At 41.6% G+C, this 16050-nt stretch overlaps 1 protein-coding gene across 2 annotated transcripts in view; it reads left to right on the top strand.

Moving 5' to 3' along the window:
- The window catches only part of LOC129189206 (beta-1,3-galactosyltransferase 1-like), a 106173-nt gene that overhangs the window by 752 nt on the left and 89371 nt on the right, over positions 1–16050 (top strand). The window lies entirely within an intron of this gene.

The following is a 16050-nucleotide window of genomic DNA, read 5'->3' as shown; positions in this document are numbered from 1 at the left end:
GCTGTCAAGAACGTGCCAAACCAACAGGTGGCGCCATTAAGACAGACCTGCCAACATGTACTCATTTTTTGTTTTGTATGCGTTTGTACGTTTTGCTGCTTTCCAGGCGTGCGTTTCGTTACGTTCTCGAGTTGCGGTGACGTGGCTGCGATCGGTCGGCTTGCAGTACTGTACATTCGTTCCTGTTTGAATACGACTTGTTTCTTCTCCAATTTCAGGTCAGCATTTGCAATGCGAGTAACTGTTGTAACGCATGGATTGGTTCCAGCTGCAATCACACTCGCCTTCTCTTTTTAATTACCATCGTTCATTCGCTATGAAGGAAGCTAACAAACTAAATAGTCGACGAGAGCTGTGGTTGCTGACAGAGTTGATGTGGTGATGACGAGCAAGTGCGGCCGAAGGGGCATCTGTTTTGGTCAACGGCACCTGGTAGAAGTAAAATTAAACAACAACAAAAAAAACATAAAAAATGGGAAAATAGAGCGAAAATATAACAAGAAAACACTGAAATATCATAACGTCGTGCTCTCTTCCTGCTTTGAGTACTTAAATCATGCCCTGCTAAACACACACATCAGTTATGTTTGTTGCCAGCTAATGATAGCAATTTGGCAAAGTTTAGCTCCTCACGTTAGCTATCATTGAATATTAGTACTACTGTCGTAGTACTACTAAATTAGAATATAGTAGTAGTAGTAGTTTGTGTGCTTGCGACTGTGCAGTGTGCGTAACCACTCCCCCTTCTGCTCAGTGTCGACATACGGGCGCCACACGTTTTGCTCATTCACGTGCGGCTTTAACGGAAAAAAGAGACGAGGAAAAAAAACACGGCCGGTTCACTTCAAAGTAATCCTAGGGGGAACATTGTTGCTTCGCTACAAAAACCTGTATGATGTCTGAAAATGCTGCAATATGAATGCCATGGCAGCTTTTGACAAGGGTACTTTCTAAAGAAACATGAACAAGGCTTCCTTGTTTTCCTGGAAAAATCCACCTTATGTTCATCAGGTGTGTGTAGCGCCACTGAATAGAGTAGAGCAAACGTGCACTTTGCTGCAGATAATAAGGAGCAGAAGCGTTACTATTTGTTCTCAAACTAATTTTACAGACCGTTATTCATGTTTACACACAAACCATGGTTTTTCACAACGTACACTTTTGAGACGAGTTATTTCGGTTCCAAAATGAGAGCCAAGATTACAATGTAAGCGGTTTCTGTGAAAAATTGTGCAACCTTGAGTAAACAACCCCCTTAAGTCCCTGCGAGGTCATTATATCACCATGTCCCTCATGCTCTTTTCTTTTCGCACAATCGTATTTTTCTCTGGTTTTGCTAAACAGTCAATATAAATGACAGTCTTCATAATTTTCAAGCCATCGCCGTTTCGAGTACAATTTGAATGTTATTGAGCAAGCCTCCCAATGATAACAGTATTTCATATTTCATATTTCAACATATATTCATAAATACAAACTTGCACTGTTCCACATTTTTATGCACAACAGGGTTTCAGGACCGAAAATGGTCATTTGTTGAATTTGCAGCACAAGGAGGTCATATTTACTGAAAGAAAAAGCTATTTCAATCACTAACATTTGAACAGGCCAAGTTACATGTTAGCATAAGATCCCTTCTTTGATGTAACCTTCACAATTCTTACTCTTGTGAACTTTTTGGATGTAAGAATAGCCTCCCACAGCTGCTGTTTTGTTGTGATCTCACAACCTCGTAGATTTTTTTGCTTGGCGATGCCCCATAGGTTCTCAGTTGGGCTGAGGTCAGGTGAAAAAAGGGGACCAAAACATGAATTTCACTCCTTTCATGCTTATAACAGCCAATGAGAGTGGTAGGTGAGATGGTGCATTGTCATGCATAAAAGTCATTTTGCTACAGAAGGTACAAGTCTCGGAAGAAAGTGGTCAGTCAGCTCTACATACTTTGCTGAGGTCATTTTCACACCTTCGATGACCATAAAGGGCCTACCAGCTCTCTCCCAATGATTCCGATCCAAACAGGATTGTTTGAAAATGAATCTTCATGTATTTGTTTGGTTAGGGTTTCCAAATAGTAGGTTCATGCTTAACTACAAGCCTCTGGAGGATCCTACACCTTGAGTTCATGGGACTTCAGAGGCACCAGCAGCTTCAAATGCCTGTTTTTAACAGCTTTTTAGCAGGCGCTCTCTTGATTTGATCAATTTGTCTGTTAGAAACCTTTGTCATGATGTCTTTGTCAGCACAATCCCGGCTGCCTTCTGAATCAGTCACAAATCCCTTCACCATGCGACGATCACGCTTACGTTTTTGTGAATGATTGAATGTGTTCACGCCTTGTCCAAGGCATTGCAATATTTGACGCTTTTTTTGTCAGCAGAGAAATCCTTTTTCTTTCCCATATTGCTTGAAATCTGTGGCATGCTTAATAATGCGTAGCATCATTTTCAAGTAGTTTTCTTTTAATTGATCTCGCCCGGCAAACTAATTACGACAGTTGTCCGGGATTGATACCAGTAATCCAAACAGCCCCAAGACACAATGCCATCCATGAATTTCATTAAAAAAACAAAAAAATATGTTTATGAGTCTAAAATCCAATTTGCATAATAATTTGGAACACAGTGTAGTGTAAAAACGCCTTGAGCAGACCAATCCCACCCAATCCCACACCTGCAAATTTCACTCATTTGGGCCTGTGTGCTGGCATCGGACCAAATACAGATCCTGCTTAAAATGGCAAAGTGGGAGGGGGGGGGGGTTCTGTTGTAATTTCTGAACCATCCCACAGGCCTTCCATTCTGTGGTTTCATCTCAATTTGGCAGGTACCTGGCGCACATGAATGTCTTCATATGACAGTGATGTAAATTGGGTGTGCAGGTTCATGTTGGCCCACAAAGGGAGCCACCCAGGAGATGATTCTGTAGTTTTGACAGAAGAAACCCAGTCATGCTGCATGAAACGATCACTTTCCAAATCATGTCAGTGGTTATTGCCTGTTTTGCAAATTCAGAAGGAACTTGTGTGACATTAAACGCCACAAATACAGTACATGTAATACGTCTCAAGAAGTATCGCGATGCAAGCCCCTGGGTTTTCGTCTAATAGGTTAAGTTTGAACTCATTGAACCCTCATGTGAGGGCATCCTGACTGTCAAGACCTATCGGGCAAACGTCAAACAGTGGATGGATTTTTAGCTCAAGGGTGGGAAATTGGAGTATTTCATTATTGGACTCCATTGCATCAGCCAACCGACCTGAGGCGTGAACAGATTATCTTAAATACAATGCATTTTATGTACCGGAAGTGTTTGGAATTCAATGTATCGGTGCTGGACTGCCCTCCCAGATGCAATAAAGTGTCTTTGACGTTGATGAATGGTGCTTGTAAAGTGTACGGGGGGGGGGATGTTGTATTTCAGGCCGGCAGATTGAATTTCAACGCACGATGTCGACGCACATTTTTGCCTTTGATGCGTCTTCTCATGTCAACAGTGTTCAAAGACAAAATCAGTCAGTTTTCTGTTTGTTACCGTGCACGTTGGCAATGGCGGTGCCTTCAGGGAGAGTCGCAAATGTCAGCGCCGCGTTTGTTCACCTCTGAGGGAAACCGCATGTTATGAGAGCCTTTACATTGCAATTTGTTTAATTTTATAGAGTTGCGTCATCATAGATGTGGAAGCATTTTTTTTTTGAGTAGCAGGAGCAGATCCACCCAGATGTTGTCTGACTGGCTGGGGAATTAATGGGATTTTTGTCCACTTGTCTTTTAGAGAGACTTAAACTACAGGAAGCCAGTAGACCACATTCATTCTGGTTGCATTAAATGTTTTCCACAGGACTGTAATCTATTTGTGGTGGTTGGTTTGTGTGGTGGGGGTGGTTAGATGAGGCCATCACATGCATGTAATTGTAATAGACGCTGTAGGAGAGAAGAGTAATGTGGGAAATATATAAAGTGAGTAAAAACACAAAAGGCAAAACGAGTTTGTTTAGAAATTAGGGCTGTCACATTATTTATTTTCGTTCAGCTTTAAATTGAGTCAAAAAATACATCGTGAATTAGCGGTCACCAACCTTTTTGAGACCAAGATCCCTGGTCTCGGCCGTCAACCTGCACAAGATCTAGAGGGGCTGGTCAATGCGCTAACGAGCGGTGTCATCGCTGCTCAAAGATTTTTTGGGAGGTGCTCGTCTACGGAGTCATATTTGTGCCTTAACTTTGAGGTAGCAAAGGCAGACTGTCAGCCCTTTTAACGTGCAATCATTAATATAATAATTACTGCTGCAGTGCTCCGTCACTCCCTTCCTCTCTCTCGCTCCACCTTTTTGCTCGCTCGGTGTACTAATGTACCTCCGGCCGGGTTTTGGGGACTGGGCTCCTTGCTGGGGCACGCGGGTAGCTTCCTGGATAGTGGCGAGGCGTACGGGCGTGATCAGTGGACAAAATGCGTGCCTGTTGGTCGCTCCCCGGGAAGTGAAGTACATTTACATTTAAAACATTTTAAAAAATGTTCTCGATATCGACCGGCAAAATCCCAAAGATTGACTAGTAGCTCTTGGCAACCCCTGTTGTAGATATTACTGTAAAAAAATCCACTGCAAATAAAACTAGAAAAGCACAGACCTCCGCCAAGTGCCATAGTTCCACCATAAATAACTAGTCCTACATTTATTTTATCTACACATTTAGATTACTAATTTTAGCATGTGTGGCATGTTGCTAACATGTTAATGTTAACATGATAACACCTAGCATAATAAGGTGGTGAGTGTTTAAGTACTGTAAGTGTCTACATATTAAAATGGCTAAAAATGCTACTATGCTAATGTTAACATGCTATCAATGCTAATATGCTAACGTTAGCATGCTAACACGTAACATAATAGTGCTACGTGCTTATATATGTGTCTAGCTATATAAATGGCTAAAAATTATACTATGTTAATGTGAGCATGCTAGCAATGCTAACATTCTGACGTTAGCACGATAACACCTAGAATGATAGTAATAAATATTAATATGTGTCTACCTGTGAAAATGGCTAAAAATGCTACTATGCTAAATTTAACACGCTAGCAATGCTGACATGCTAACATTAGCATGTTAACAGCTAGCATGATAGTGCTAGGGGTTTATATGTCTACCCATGAAAATAGCTAAAAATGCTAACATTAGCATGATAGCAATGTCAACATGCTAACATTAGCATGCTAACACCTAGCATGATGGCGCAATGTACTGGGAAGGCTAAATGTCCCGAATGAGTTGACAATTTTGACTTTGGAACGGTCTGAATGGGTTGAGAAATGTTGACGTATTTAGAACTTTTTAGATCAAAGGCATTTTGCATTCCCAAAAATGGGAATGTCAAGAAAAGTGGGAATTCTTGGTATGTGGAAAATGGCATGAATGTCCTTAATTAGTTGAATGCTTTGATGATGGAACCGTGTGAATCGGTTGAGAAATGTGGAAGTAGCTGCAGCTCTTTAGATCAAAGGCATTTAGCATTCCGTAAGAAAAAATGAGGGACTCTTTGTGCTTTGGCGAATAACATGACTGTCATTTTTATGTTGAGGCAGTGGGGGGTGTTGTCATCTGCTGCTGAATGTAACTAATAGACTAACAGGTAATCTAAAGTTATCAGCAAAGTTACAGAGTAACAGAGTAACAGAGTAACACCACCTGGGGCAGTTTAGAATCAATATTTATCTAATAAATTGCCTTGTCAAACAGTTGTGCTGTGATCAACCAATCAGAGGATGGAAAAATGCTGATGTCACTCTGAGCAAGAGGCGAATCTGAAATCTGAATCAAGTTAAAAAAAAAAACAGCCCTATTACTCATAGTGTGTATGTGTCACGGGCCAGCACTCCTGATTCTGAAGGCCCTGGGCAGATTACATTGACATGACAACACATAGAAGCTGAAATCTGATTGGGCAAAAAAATCTAACACACACACACACGCTACTGCTACAGCCAAGAGACACGCTACTAAATGAAGAAAATAGACTGCTGGGAATAAATTACAATAATTTAAAGGAGCAGATACTAGACTTTAAGTTGTAAATAGGCCAGTGCTTCTGATAGTGCTTAGGCCAGTAGAGAAAGCTTTGCTGGCCCTAACTGGACACCACTGCTCATCTATAAAGCCAGTGGACATTTTCTCAGTCTGAAAAACTTAAGCGCTTATTTACAACTCAACTTTTATGTGAACATTGTCTGCAATGGTCAGTGTTTGTCAGAAGTCATGCGTCTTACTACGAGGGGCTATTATATGGAAACAACGAATCCATTTTTTACTATAATAGGGCAGAATCTGTGAACATGCCTCCAGGAGGTGCCAGGGTTTATAGTTGACCCTGGTTGGTGTCAACAAAAAGTCTGAGTGTGTTATTTTCCTTGACCTTCTTGCTGAATAATGCCAGGCCAACTGCAATTACAATTCATCCGTGCCTGTTTTTCATGTTAACACTGGAAGCGGGTGCTTGAAGGTTTACGATTGTGTCATCTTTTATAAGGTCAGGAGACCTGTGCCACTGTGGCCGTAGTATTTTTATTTGTATGCTTTGCTCTCTGAGGGCATTTTCGCATTGATGCGCTCTGACACAGCGAAAGCTAGTTATTAGTCCCCCATTTCACAGGAGGTTTATTGGCAAATGTTGCAAATGCTCTGCTATTTGCAGGAAATGGATCAAACAAAAATTATGGTCTGGTCCAGTTCATGAATATTCACTGGTTTAGATGCTGGAAGCCCCTCCTTGATATTCCACCAGGGACTCAAGTCGAGCCACTGTGACTACTGATACAATATGATCACCCAATTTGTGCAACATAAGTGAAAAAACTAAAAACAAAAAACCCTCAAATGTAATGTACAGTAGCCGAACTGAAATCCACCAAGGCCATCCTTTTTTTATCACCACCAGTCTTTTCATCAACATGGCACATGAATAAATGAGTGCCCGGGCTGCTTTGTATGCAGTTTCTTACTGGATACGACATGGAAAAAACATGAATGCCACAGTGATTCTTAGTATCATAGCATGGCGATGAGGAACTAAATAACATGTTGTCATAAACTAGCTTGTCCGTGCGTCTCGATAAACAAATGATAGACAACTGGTCCGCACCACGTGAACGCACTGATAGAATTTACATTTCACCGTGACTGCCTTTTAAAGCGTTCCGTTCGACGTACTAGCAGTAGGCCGACCCTTTTGGTTTTTAAACTAAGATTGTTGGTGTTTTGCAAGTGGTAAGCGTTCCATTGAGAGACATGTGCACGTATGTGTGAGGCCTGATTGTCATGAGGTTGTCATGGGGCTCTGCTGAGCACGGAGATGCATGTAATGGACATTGTGTGGAGGAGGCCTGTGTTTGCTTCTCGCTGGCTTCTCACAGCTCCCATGTAGGCCAGCGTTTCCATCTCCCGCAGACGTGATGGCATGTTGGCCGCCGTTACCTTGGCGCTTCACACGCGAGGCTCAGAGCACAGCCCGCTGAGCCCCCGTCTTCGTTTGCCTTGGCGTGTTTTTAATGTGATTGCATTAATGCAATTCTACTTAATTCAGGCACATTTTGCCTTTTCCCAGCTTGCCCTTTGGTCAAGTAGGTGAGCGTCTTTGTGGTCGTCAATTAACAGAAAGCCAGAGGAACAAAGGGCGGCGACCTTATCAGTCTCCAACCCCTGGGGCACTTTTACAACACTAAGTTTAGGGACCTACAGGTATGTAACGTGGACAGAATCGTGGAATTGGCCAAAAAAAACGAAATCTACTGTTAAATGCGGAATCTCGCAGAAATTGACAGTGTGAATGAAATGCTGTAACCGTGAGGAGGAGCGTTAGTGTGCGGAAATACTCCCCCTCATACATAGCAGCTCGTCATCAAACACTAACTGGCCCCCTCCTGAACTAAACATGTCGAGGAGGCAACCGGAAACATCGGCTAAGTCGGTGAAAAACTTCGAAACTCTTACTTGTCACAGAGCTTGAGCTGATGTATGATAGCCAGTGTAAGCTAGCAGGGTTAGCGGCTGACTTCGTGCAAGTTGTGTGTGAAATAGCTGCAAGAGGCGCTGGGATAACTATGTCACGTAGAAACAGTCAAAACACATTTTCAACACACATCACACTTCCGGCCTTCAAAATAAGAGCGGTGCGCATCCTGTCTACCAATGGTAATAAAATAAGGGTTTCATAAAAAATAGCTTACGTTAATAAAGCTATTACAATTGCATCGGCAACTACGTTTTCTTTAACCACAAGCACGGATGTGATCGTTTGTTGAGGATTTTACAGCAATGAAAAGTTAGAAAAGATGCATCTGTTTCTGAAATACTGGGCACAATTGTCCAGTGATGTATTGCATCAATAAATTTAAGGATTTTTGCATTTATTTCACTGACATTTTATTCACTGACACAAAAAACGCAAAATCTGTGGTGATAAAATAAGTGTAAAAAGTAAAAAATGGAATTAAAAAAAAATCTAAAATGGAAAAAAAGGGGATTTTGGAAAAAAAAACCTAAATTGATAAAAAATAAAACTGATCTTATAGGGCCCTTTAAGTTGATATAATAGCTGTATTTACAATTATGTCTGTTCAAATATAATCATGTTCAGTTTTGACTGAAACTGTCAGAGAAGTATAACACCGCAGCGTGTTTATTACTGTGCTTGTAGATAATGCTTTCCGAAACTTTTCCAGCTCGAGAGAAGTCAAAAAGTATCAAAATACATAACGTATGAGGTTATGAGTGAGTTATTTTGGAAAATAAGTCGCATCAGTCAAAAAATGCGTCATGAAGGGGAAAAAAACACAGTCACGTAAATTGCATTTTCCAGTATTTATGATGGCGCTAATTGTCAGCGCATTTTCTTTTTTTTTATGTAGATGTGTCATGTCGTCACTCCTAACGTTAAATTCCAAAAAGAATATGATGTTTACACCAACAAGGAGACAAATTAAAGATGCATAAGCTGATGTGTTATTTTTTAATGTGGATACAATGGATACAATAAAACATAACTGTTAAGTAAATGCCAGAATTTTCGTCCTCTGCAGGACTAAAATTATCACTTCCTGTCTTACGCTCTTATTTTGGTATGCTGCACTTCCAGCTGGAGGTAAGATGGAGCCTCATCTTTTTTCATCTGTTGTTTTTTGTTGCCTTTTCCTGCACTACTGTGAGTATTTGTACGTGCTCGTAATTATTAAAAGACTTTTATTTGCCGCCTCTGGCATTCGACAGCCCCACTAACAGCCACATAACAACAACGTTCTCAAAGAAGACGGTTTTTATACGTGACATGACGCCTGGATGCATCCCGGTTTGTAGAAATGTATCAAATACCCCTATTTTAACACCAAAATGTAATTTCCATCTTCACAAATGAATCGAAATAGACTGAAAATTACACGTGTGTATTTAGTTGGTCAGTGGCTGACGCAGCAGCTACAATCTCCAAACGAGACGTAATTAGTCTCCTAATTAACACTGCTGTCTAAAATAGGACATTTCTCAATCCACACAGGTATCATACAGATGTAGTTGCACATTACTTACAGATGCATGTGTATTAGAAAGTATTCCGTAGCAAAAAGTGTTCTATCTGTATCGTCCTATTTGTGTGCCAAGCTGTGTCGCAACAAGCTCAACTCAATGAATTATTGTCGCCACTAGGTGTCGCCAAAACACCCATCACCCCACATGAACTGAAACACAGCACATGTTAAATTCTATATGTTTGATATACAAGCTGAAAAATGAAAAGAGTGTGACTTACAGCGTGGGAAATACGGTAGCCATTGCGAATATGCAAATCAAGAAGAAAGTGCTTCAATGAAATAACGTCCCCCGTGTGGCTGTCTAATTAAAACTGCCTAAATTTGGGAAAATGTGTGTGGCATGACTCATTCTTACGATATTTCTTCTTCTGTATAAACTGTCATTTTAATTTTGGGCCCTGTCTAGGCAGCTCGTTATGCAGAAGCCCCCGTGGCTCATGAAGCACAGTAAATAGCATCTGTTCCTAAAACCAGACTTAGGCTGAACAGTAGTATCCAGATATGACAGACAGCAGGGTTCAAGGTAAATCATGGTGAGCAGTCCTGTCATGCTGCTTCTGGTTATTCAGTCAAAATCACCCAAACCTTCCTTTTTTTCCTCCCCTGCATTTTAAAGTGTGAACAATCGGAAGTAATCTCACTGATGTGCAGCTGCTTTCAATCAGCATCTGCTCTCAATAAGTACGCATCCCTCTGTGGACCCATTTCAGATATGATGTGTTTGACTTCTAGGCCTAATTATAGAGCGCATATTATTATGTGCACACAACACCACACAGAGCATCATTAATCCTAGCATAATAAGATGCAACAGTTAGTTGCTAATACTGTTGATGCATGTCCAGGTATCGTTACCCGGTGTAACCGTGACACTGGATCCTCTTCTTTACGTCTGCCAAATTGATTTTTAGTGTGGTCAGGTTAACTATATTGCAATTTATGAACCCCATTTTATATAATGGATGGAACAGAGGGTTCCTACAAAACAGCTCAGCGGTTGATGTTGATCTCTACTGCCTCCACTCGTGTTGCTGAATTGAAGGTGCCTCAGGTTACTTTATGCTCACAGTGTGATGATTTGCTCTCAGCCTGTCTAAGGTTTTAACCTCCAGGAGTTCAGAAAGAAGCTCAGGATTGGTCATTATCGAGTGTTGGCTTCGTCTGGGACTTCATTGCCTGCATTTTTCTTCAGCTCTCAATAGTAATTACTGCAAAAGAGGATTAAATGCTCCTTCTCTGATAAGGAAGCTGTAACACAAGAAAAATATGAATATTGGGTGTGCTAAGTACGCTTGATGGATGCCTTTAAATAAGTGTTATTTCTGTGAACTGTCTAAAAACCTTATACTTGCCGTAAAAACAAAACTGGGATTGTCCTCGCTAGAGTGCCGATGTCAGCCATTTGAATCACTCATCAATTTGCAAAGTTCATATGCAGTGCCCTCCAGAAGTATTGGAACAGTGAGACCAATGCTGTAGACTGAAAACATTTGGGTTTGACATCAAAAGCTGAATATGACACCGGAGAGCAACATTTCAGCTTTTATTTCCAGGTATTTTCATCTGAATCGCATGCACTACTTAGAAGATAGCGCCTTTTGGCTCAGGGAGGTAGAGCAGGTCGTCCAGATACTCGCTCCCTCCACCCAGTCACTGTTGTTGTGTCCTTGGGCAAGACACTTCACACACCTTGCCTCCAGTGCTGCCCACACGGGTGTATGAATGTGAATGAATGTCTGGTGGTGGTCAGAGAGGCCGTAGGCACGAATTGGCAGCCACGCTTCCGTCAGACTACCCCAGGGCAGCTGTGACTACAGCTGTAGATTACCACCACCGGTGTGTGAATGAGGAGTGCATGAATAATGGGTTCACTTCATTGTGAAGCGCTTTGGGTACCTTGAAAAGTGCTATAAAATCGAATCCATTATCATTATTATTATTTAGTTTGAGCGTACCCATTTTTCATGTAAGCAAAAGTATTGGCAGATGTGTTTTGTTGCCCAGGTGTCCGATTACATTGCTTATTCAATCAATAAATAGCACTGAATGTCTACGCTCACTTTCAGATTGCGTTATATAGGTTTTGCCTGTACCCTGCCTCTCTCCTGAAGGCAGCTGGGATAGGCTCCAGCATACCCCCGCGACCCTAATGAGGATAAGCAGCATAGAAAATAGATGGAGATTTTGCCTGTGCAGACTGCTTTTAGAGGTGAAACCAACATGAAAACCAGAGAGCACACTATGAGTGAAAAACAAGCAATTGTCAACCAGAGAGATGAAAAATGTGTCACAAAAGTTAGTCATAGACGCTAGAGCTTTTTGCAACGGCCTGAAGAAGTAAGAAAACACTGGTGTACTAAGTTGCAGACGTTGAACAGGTAGACCAGGAAAACATCAGCACTTGATGACGCTTTGTGAGAGCTGTAAAGAAAGACCCTAAAGCAACTCTTGGCGACATTAGCAACAACTTGCAGACAAAGGTTTTCTGGACTGATGACTTTTGAGGTGCATATCTATATTTCTAGTTAAATCATTTTTGAGCTACTTCAAGGTTGTTTGTATTCATTTGCAGTTTAGGGCCCTATGAAACCCGTTTTATTTTTTCCCAAATTCCCTTTTTTCCCTTTGTATTTTGTAGAATTCCTTTTTTGTGTGTGTTTGAGTGCTTTTTGTGTCAGTGAATAAAATGTCCGTTAATTAAATGCAAAAATCCTTGCATTTATTGATGCAATACATCATGGGACAATTTTTCCCAGTATTTCAAAAACGGCTGTAGTGTTCCTAACGTTTCTAAATGTCATGTCGGCCTCTGCACACATTGCTACAAAATCCTCACCAAACCGTAATGCCCCGTTAATGAAGCTACGGTCGCCGAGCACTGAGTCGCACATACACAACCACACTAGCATGCTCTGCTAAACTAAGTTAACCCGACCGGCTTCCACTCATGCTCGGTGGCGAGTAAGAGATGAGTTTCAAAGTTTTTTGCAATTTTATCCGTTGTTTTCAGTGGCCGCTTCGACATGTTTCCTTTCAGAGAGAGAAACGTTCCTTTTCATGAGTCTGATCTTTCTTTTGGTAGGTTCCATGTTTATATAGCCGTAGAACACAATATTCTGTGTGCCTCGAAAGATCAGTCAAAATTGTCTGAAATGGCCGATACTGAAGTGGTTGTTTTTTTGAAAAACGGCTGGGATTGAATAAGAGTAGATTCCGTATTTATTGGCCAGTCCCGTGAACATGGGCCCTCGTGTTTATCTTTTTAAGCCATTTAAGCCATATAAGCCATGTAGGCCATGCTGCATTAAGAATGACTTTTTACGTCAAGCACAAGTTGATCGGCATGTCTACACAGGTTACGATGCGATTAAAAAAACGATATATTTTAAAAACAGAATGATTCAATACCATTTGATACAGTGTACAAACAATATGATTCGATTTGATTTGATTCGATTCGGTTCGATTCCACGTTTAATGTGTGTTGGTGCAGACATGAATCTTACATTGTAAAATAAAAAAGCCAATAGTATGAAAGTGGCGTTCTTACACTATTTTCAAATGTGCAAAAGAGTGCATCATGTCCCCAAGCATGCTGTAAGGCAGGGGTCCCCAACTGGCCAAACTTTCAGGTTTAATGATAAAAAAAACACTGAAAAAAATATTTGTATATAACTACATCAAATTTTATGTAAATGGATATGAATTTTTATTTTATTCAAACAATAATATACAGTTGAAAATCCTGCAGTTTTGCATATGTTGTTTGTTGGGAGGAGCGACCTGTCCCACTTTGTTTGACAGACCTTGAACGCATCATCTAACTTACTCCCTCCATCCATCCATCCATTTTCTATACCGCTTCTTCCTCATTAGGGTCGCGGGGGCATGCTGGAGCCTATCCCAGCTGACTTCGGGCGACAGGCGGGGTACACCCTGGACTGGTCGCCAGCCAATCGCAGGGCACATATAGACAAACAACCATTCACACTCACATTCATACCTATGGACAATTTAGAGTCGCCAATTAACCTCACCTGCATGGTTTTGGAATGTGGGAGGAAGACGGAGTACCCGGAGAAAACCCACGCGCACACGGGGAGAACATGCAAACTCCACACAGAAATGCCCAAGGGAGAATCGAACCCAGGTCTTCCCGATCTCCAGGCTGTTACTGTGTTGGCTAACGTGCTAACCACTAGACCACCGTGCGGCCTACTCCCACTCCCACGCTGTATTTTTCCCCTTTTTCTTTCACCTCATATTTGGGCACAATGCTGAGACCATGCAGGAATGCACAAAGGTAAGATAGGATGACGTTATTGACTTGTGAATATGTGTTTGTTGGATTTGGGCACAACCTCAACCAAGTGAATTCATGCTAGCAAACAGCAATCTTCTCTCAGTAAAACAAACTCCAGGCTCATACTGGTGGAAGGTGGCTCTCTATTCATGGGGTGTAGGCCTGTCACGATAATCGCTAAATCGATTAATAGACCGATAAAATATAAACGACGTTGATCATTTTGATGACCTTGATCAATTCACATGTGCATCTACACGTGTGCCAGTGTCTCATTTTTGCTTACTCTACCAATAGAAGGGTGTGCCATTTCACCTTGCCCTATTGAGTGAGGGACGTGGAAGAAAACAAAACTCTGCCCCCCACCTGCACTGAAAACTGCAATTTGATTGAAGGAAAACACTTTTAAGGTTTGATTGTTGTCATCATTTCTTGGAGTGTTTGTTCTCTGACATTGCTTGTTTCTTCTGTTCATACAATCCATAGTGTCAACCAGCATTCATCATTCTTTCTGGCGAAGCATGCGAATGTTTTGTGATATGAACCCTGCATGTTGCACTGAAATGAAAAGAAAGCACTGCGGCCTGACAAGGATGAATGACTTGTCTCAGGGTCTAATGGCAAAAATCCCTTTAAGTGCTCCAGGAACGTCTGTCTTTGGTGAGTTGCCCTTATGGGAAAAATAAATAAACGGGATTGTGCTAATGTTTGTTCGGGAGAGATATGCTCTGTGTCTTCTTTAATATGTGAAGTCCATGCATTTTTCAGGACGCGGTTGATTACATTCTCTGGATGAGTTTTCATATTTAATCAGCTGCAGGCACTATGGGTTTTACTTGCACACCAGTGGCCATTAATATTCAGCCTGTCTACATGGCACGTATGCATTGACTTGCTTCATGAAGTGCTCTGCTGGCCACGTGTGTATGGTAACTAATCAACAAATCCATTTTTTTCTTCATCTAAAGTCTGAAAGGGCAAGCTGGAATGAGAGCCACAAAACTACGGGATAAGAGTGGTGCAAGCTGAACGCCCTTCTGCAATTTGGCTTGATTCATGCGCAAGTACCAAGTGACATTATTCATGTTTGAATCCCCGCTTACCAGCTCAGTCGGGTATTTTGATACCGGCATTGTCTTTCTTCATTTGTCACGATCACTGAGAAAAAGCTGCTGCCAGCTCAGTCATGGATCCCAAGTTGTTTTTTTACTCGTATACATAACGGACACAATTTTTAATCACATAATAATCAACGCTAGCCTGAAGCCGTCGTCTGTTGTCAGCTGCCATGACAGTTGTCAGCGCACACATGCTGTATTGAATTGCAGGATGAGTCGTCCTTGATTTGCGGTTGTAGAATAGCAGCTCTGACTCCCTACAGTTTCTGATGTTTGATGTACTGTGTCACCTGGAGATGCCATCATAGTCGGGCTGCTACAAAGCTGAGTACACTATTAGAATAGAGCGAGAGCCTTGTGGAGAGCTGCGGCAGTGGAAAAACCAAAAACTGACCCATGGAAATCTCTCATTTTCATGTTGTCGTTTGATGGGTCAGCGGCATCACAATGACAACTAAGTAATACATAACACAAGATTTAAGAACATTTGACTAAATTATTATTATTACTATTATTATTGTGTTGCATGGTGGCCTAGTGGTTAGCATGTTGGCCACACAGTCAGGGTTCGAATCTCCGTTTGGGCATCTCTGCGTGGCGTTTGCATGTTCTTCTCCGGGTACTCCGGTTTCCTTCCACATTCCAAAAACATGCTGTTAAGGTTGATCCAAATTGTTGTCCAAAGGTATGAATGTGAGTGTGAATTGTTGTTTGTCTATATATGCCCTGCGATTGGCTGGCGATTGGCTGGCGACCAGTCCAGAGTGCACACCGCCTCTCGCCCGAAGTCAGCTGGGGTGGGCTCCAGCATACCCCCCGGGACCCTGAGGATAAGTGTCATAGAAAAGGAATGGATGGATGGATGGATATTATTATTGTCAGTTACTATCTCTATGCCTTTATGAATAATGCTCAGATTTTGGTTACTTTATTTAGTAACCTAAGCGTGGAAAAATATTTGTTAGTTATCAGTAAAGTTGTATAGGTGGAGATGCTCGTTATTGGCTTTCTTACCGATATCTAGTCACCTCCTGTCACGATAATCGATAAATCGA

Source organism: Dunckerocampus dactyliophorus, chromosome 1 (assembly GCF_027744805.1).
Source record: "Dunckerocampus dactyliophorus isolate RoL2022-P2 chromosome 1, RoL_Ddac_1.1, whole genome shotgun sequence".
Classification (NCBI taxonomy): domain Eukaryota; kingdom Metazoa; phylum Chordata; class Actinopteri; order Syngnathiformes; family Syngnathidae; genus Dunckerocampus; species Dunckerocampus dactyliophorus.
Note: the sequence above shows the minus strand (reverse complement) of the source record. Positions and strands in the feature narration are given on the sequence as shown.